Here is a 6093-nt window from a genome sequence, read left to right on the forward strand (position 1 = left end):
TTAAAGGACCAGGATAAGACACTATACTTGCCACAGTGTAACCACCTCAGCAAACACATTTCCATCCTTCCAGGGTACTGACTAAAGTCACAGCCTCATCTTTGACTCTTTCTCTCATCTCATATCTATTCATTGGCAAATCTTGGCAGCTTTAGTTCCAAAATCTATCCAGGGCTGACCTTTTAACCACATCCAACACAGCTTCCATAATTTATCCCCAGCATTGCTGCAATAGTTTCCTGTTTCTGGCCTTTCTCACGGGAACCATAATGAGTCTTTTACAATTAAATTTGAGTCATGCACTTTCTACGGAGAAAAACCTCAATGTAGTCCCATTTTGCTTGGAGTAATAGACAGTCCTCTGGCCTTTATTCTTGCTATTCTCCATGTGATATCCTTTCTCCAGAGCTTCCCATGGTCCTTCATTCCCTTCACTAGGCTTTTCTCACATGTCATCTGCTGACATTGCTATTTCCATCTATCATTCTATCAAAACCTTCATTATTTCAACCCTTTTTTCCATAGAACTAGTTAAAAGATTAAATTTTACTTAGTTATTCTCCTCTTGCTGGAATTTAAGCTTTCTAAGCTTATCCTGTCAGCTAGGAACAATGTCTATCACGGTATGGACTAAATGATATAAATACGGCCTAAATGTGGCTCTCTAAACTGCTGTATTTGGAGCTTAATCACCAGTGCAGTTGTCTTTGGGAGGGAGGTATTTGGGGGAACCGTTTAGATCACAAGGACTCTGTTCCCATGAATGGGTTAATACTATTATAAAAGTCCTAAATAGATGGTCTTTGGCACCTTTGGCCTGTTGGTCATGAAAAAACAAAGTATTCTTTTTTTCTAGAGAATGTGGCATCCCAGATGTCACTTGGAAGTAGAAAGCAGCCCTCATCATATACAAGCACTTTGATCTTGGATTTCATGGCCTCCAGGACTATGAGCAATAAATTTCTATTATTTATAAATTACTTAGTCTATGGTATTTTGTTACAGCGTTATAGATTATCTCAGACAGATATCCTTCCCATACAACAACAGGTATGGCAGAGGGGAATAGAGCAGTCCATGACTGGGCAACTTAGAACCTAGCCTCTTCCTCTTCCCATGCTGAGAGTCAGTGGAAGATGGAATTCCAGAAAGCCCTAACTCTTGAGATATGGATAAGGGGATACACAGAAGTAGGGCATGTCCTGGGAAGAGCAGTACTTTGGAAGTCAGTAACTCTGTCACTGCACCTGCCTTTCCCAGTTCTCCTTTTTTTTTTTTTTTTTCGTCCTCTGTTCTGTGGAACTGGCTTCTTCAGCATCTTTTCCTCCCTCGGTCTCTTACATATTGTATCTAGAAGCCCCTCCATTGCCAGCTTCTGAGTCTAGCCAGATTAGCCCACTTGGAAAGGTAAATTCTCCAGAATTGTACTCATGCTATTTCCTTAGCCTGAAGAACACAGACTCCACAAATTCGGCTCCCCTCTCTTTCCAGGTCAAACTGTCTCTGTGTTCACATGGTCATCCTATTCTTTCTAAACCATAAGATGTCATAGGAAAAGTATAAGACTTAAGAGAATCTAAGTTCACCATAGGATCATTATTCCACAACCACATTCACTTAAACTTTCCAAGCTTCAGTTTCTTTCTTTCTTTCTTTCTTTTTTCTGGTCTTTTTGAGACAGGGTCTCCCTGTAGCCCCAGCTGTCCTGGAACTCACTGTGTACATCAGGCTGGCCTTGAACTCACAGAGATCTGCCTGCCTCTGCCTCCCGAGTGCTGGGATTAAAGGCAGATTCTTTCAGTCATATTACAGCTCTGCTACTTCTAGCTGATGAAGGAGGAAATTAATATCTCCTGTCCTTTATGCTTTCCTTGATAAGAGTATAAGTTATAGTGCCCATATCATAAGGTTGTTCTAAATATCTAATGGCACATAGAATACTAATGCACTGCCTTATATGTGGCAAGCAACTACTCCAGGTTAGTTCTGATTACTGTCATTGTGAGAGATATCTTTAAAAAAACTATGAATATATGTTATATACATAATGGAAAGCTTCTATTTCTCTCTCTAGACCAACTTCCCAACTTCTGTACCCCGCTGGTATCCCATGAGGCTAAGCTGGGGGACTTCGAGTCAAGGGCTTTTTCATCTTGGAACTAAGGGCACTAGTGAAAGCTGGACTCTTCCTGTCTGGATAGGCTCCACGAGTGATCTTTACTCTGCTAAAGGCCCTGGCTCCTGTCAGATGGATATCTCTAAAGACTGTCTGCTTGCTCTCTGTCCTCTTTCTTATGACTGCCTGCTGTTTTGAGTTCTGGAACACACAACCTTGGTTTGCATTTACTCTCTCAGCTCCCTTGTAAATAGTCCCTTTATTAAACTGTGTTCAATTTGAGCATGCTGTTTCCTATCTGAACACAATTGATGTTTGTCACAGTCCTTTGTACAGTTAGAACACACATGTTTTAGCCTACATGCTTATTTGTCCCTGGCAACTGGCAACACAAATTGTAAGAATTAAAGCAAACAAATTAAGAAGAACAAAAATGTACTGCTATTCCAGACTCCAAACATTTAGATAATTCTCATGAACTTCCAAACCAACCCGTCTGCTACTGATCCACCATTGTCTTCCTTCACTGTGCACACTGCTAATATCACCAGCACTCTGGGTTCCCGTGTGAAGATGTGGTATCGTTTGGGTTTCTGCTCAGGACCTCTTAGCTTATCCAGGGAGCAAGGAGAGATGTCAAAGCGAAGCAAGGCGAAGCAAGTCTTCCTTCACTACAACTTCCTCTGTGATGCTCCCACACCTCCATCGGTACTCGTGTCTCCGTCACAGACCACTGTCTGAAAAATATTTTACAATTTGATTGTACCCTTAGAGATATACTCAACAAAAGGTAAAAAATGATTAGTGTACACATATATCTTAGTGATTATTATGAGCACTCTGTGGAGCTGTGACACATAGTAGATAGTCAATAAATGCTTGTGTTGCAGTTCAGTGAATGGATAAAAGAGAGATTAGTAGATGGAAATCTAAAAAAGGCATATTCTTTTCTCTAGATCTTCTTTTAAAAGTATTTTTATTTATTATTTTTATTTTATGTGTATGAGTCTTTTGCCTGCATGTATGTAAGTAAGACCCCATGAGATGGACTCGAACCAGTGTCCAGTCTACAAAGACGAGGGTCAACTCAGAGGAAACCTCTCATTCATGCTTCCAAGTGAATCCAGCTATGGTCAAACTGGACCTTTTACTTATCTTCACAAGGATAGAACTGGTAAAAGAAAGGAGCCAGGAGCTGCTCCCAAGCCCATATGACCCCTGAGAAACAGGTCATCAAATGACCTTAAGTGTAAAAATCATTTGATTTTTTTGGGCCAACTGTATGGTCTTAAACATCCAAAAGGAAAGTACAATCAAAGAGTAAAGTCATCAGTATATTTCTTTAAGAGCTCAAGGGATTACACATGTCATACAACGCCCATGGAAGTCAGAAGAGGGCATCAGATCCACTGGAACTAGAGTTATGGACAGTTGTCAGCCATCGTGTGGGTGCTGGAAACTGAATCTGGGTCCTCTGCAACAGCAGCTAGTACTCTTAACCACTGAGCCATCTCTCCAACCCTTTTTTTTCTGTTTTTTTTTTTTTAGACCCAAGATCAGAACATACCAATTTAAAAGGAACTAGCTTTTTAAAAATTATTTTCCTTTTTATTAAATGCTCTTTGTCTAGCTTTTAATATTTTCAATATTTCTCACCAAATAAAAATCATTATCATGTGCTAAGACCAACTTTGGAACTGGAGTTCCTACACTGCTGCCTAAGACCTGTCTCTGTGACCTAACTTTTTCACCGTCAGCCTAGGGCAGCTCTCTAAGCTCCCAGGTTAAAGTCCTTGCTGTTTGCACTTGTTTGCTTGAAGCATAGTTTGTTTCCAGCTCTTAGCTGTAGTGCAGTAACCCATCTGAAGGCCTATCAAACTTCCTGCTTCCTCCTAGAGATAATTGATGCTAATGAGGCATGGAATAATCCACTTGAATTACTGATAGAAGTTTCAGTTTCTCTTCACGGAAAATAAAACTTTCAAACCTCATCAGTGTGGAAGCAAACTTAGCCATTTCGAAGAAAGGAACTGGTAAAAACGGTAATAATGGTAAGATTAGCCTTTTGCCATGAAACTATCCAAACCAAGGGTGACGAGGCAAGGCAGAGTAAGTAATAGAAGCTGGTGTTTGTTATGCCGAGGTCCTGCCCTAATGGGTTCATGAGAATTGACTACAATGAACAAACAATGGTTCTGATGAACAAGTTTATTGATTCATTCATAAAACATATGGCAAGCTTCCTCTGCCGGAGTGTTTAGGTAAAGCAAAAGCAAATGGAAATCAAGAATAAATAAATTACATGTTATAAAAATAATGTTTTGAAGTAGATCTGAAAGGTCAACTAATTAAGACTTTATTGATCTGGAAAAGGAAATCCCAGTTGCATCCCAGGCACATGTGTAAACAGGTATGGTTAAATTGGAGATTCGTGAAAACTTAGGATTTTATTAAAACTCTTTGACTGTCTACACCTCCCTTTTGTCAATTGTCTCAATTTTGCTTTGCAAAGTTCACGCTGAAAAATTAATTATACTTTTCCATAGGAACAAGTTAGCATACTCATGTTATCATATTCAGCCTATACTGTGTTGACAGATTGGCCTGGCTTAACAAACATGTCATTCTACCTTACACAGGTGGACCGCTAGCTCACCTGTTTTGTGACGCTGTCTCTTTGATCTTGTCCTATTTTCATTTCAAAGTGTTCTTTTAACATGGCTGATCTTTTCAGCAGGTAAGAGATACTGGTGGAGGATCTCTTACTAACTAAATTCACCAACCAGGAAGTACCACATAGCACCTGATGTCCAAGTAGGAAACTGAAACTGTTACTGTTACACAACTGTTACTGTTGACACAAAAGTGCTATGGAGCTACACTCAGGATTTCCTCAATACCCATACCACCAAAGTCCAGACCCGAGTCAACCCTCTGCTTATCTGACGTCTTCCTCTACCCTGTAGGATGTTATCTTTTTGACAGAAAATCATAGTAGGAGGTGGACTCTCAGCTGTATCAATTCACAATTTCCAAAGTCTAATTTATCTCATTTTTCCAGATGGGTATAATAGTAGCACCTATGGCATAGACTTGTGAGACTGAAAAAAATGCTACATCAAAAGTTCCTTGCCCTGGATAAACATGCAGTGAGTGCTTGCTGATCTTAGAAAGCAGAGTTGAGATCAAAGCCGCAGCACTTACCAGTTTCATTCCTTTTCTCTCACGTTCTGTGAGAAATATCTGTGAGATGCAGCAATTGCATCGTACTGACGAGGAAAGACTGAACTAGGGAATGAGGAATCTCCCTGTGGAGGCTGTGAAGGGTCTAGGTCACTACAGAGAAAGTTGTTTCTGATTCCTGCAAAGGCTGTCCTGTGCAGCCTTTAGAGGGGACCCTTCAATTTCCATGGAAATGATAGAGTTAGACAAAAGTCAACCCTGGTCTCTAGAGCCATTCCAAAGCTGGTTTCCATGTAGTTTGCAATGTGGAAAAGGTTTCCATTATTTTGATATATAATACCTACATAAGACTTTAACCAAAAGCACAGATTGGCTTTTAAACTTCCTTTCAGGAAAAAAGGCACATTTAATTCTATTTAAACAAAATCTACTGTAAAAATGTGGGGAAGGCTATGAAGAGAAGGCATGACCCATGCTGGGTAAAGGCTTTCCAGTGTGCACACCCTCAGGTCATACATATACCTCAGCAACCCCTCAGTTATCTCTGTAAGTAAGCTCAATAAATTCATTGATTCCCCAGTGAAAAAAAATTTTAAATTTATTTTTGAATTTTTTTTAGAAGAGGCATCTCATTACAGCTTTAACATACTCCATAACAGTTTCCAGAGCAAAGATACATCTCTTTCAAGAGTGGCTATAAAATTTTTAGGTTTGCTGTTGAATTAATACAATGTTGACTTTTTATTTGGGTTACGGGTGTTGCGCTCAGGTCCTGGTGCTTACAAGACAGGATT

At 39.8% G+C, this 6093-nt stretch overlaps 2 long non-coding RNA genes across 4 annotated transcripts in view; one reads left to right on the forward strand and one right to left on the reverse strand.

Annotated features, from left to right (window-relative positions):
- LOC103742307 overlaps nt 1-6093 on the forward strand; it is a 183236-nt gene that overhangs the window by 37568 nt on the left and 139575 nt on the right. The gene's annotated exons all lie outside the window — the stretch shown is intronic.
- LOC115072078 overlaps nt 1-6093 on the reverse strand; it is an 83963-nt gene that overhangs the window by 29479 nt on the left and 48391 nt on the right. Inside the window, exon 2 of the long non-coding RNA XR_003851139.1 lies at nt 2609-2853. This is a non-coding gene — a long non-coding RNA (uncharacterized LOC115072078). The remainder of the gene's footprint in view (nt 1-2608; nt 2854-6093) is intronic.

Source organism: Nannospalax galili, unplaced genomic scaffold, assembly GCF_000622305.1.
Source record: "Nannospalax galili isolate Female #2095 unplaced genomic scaffold, S.galili_v1.0 scaffold1220, whole genome shotgun sequence".
Classification (NCBI taxonomy): domain Eukaryota; kingdom Metazoa; phylum Chordata; class Mammalia; order Rodentia; family Spalacidae; genus Nannospalax; species Nannospalax galili.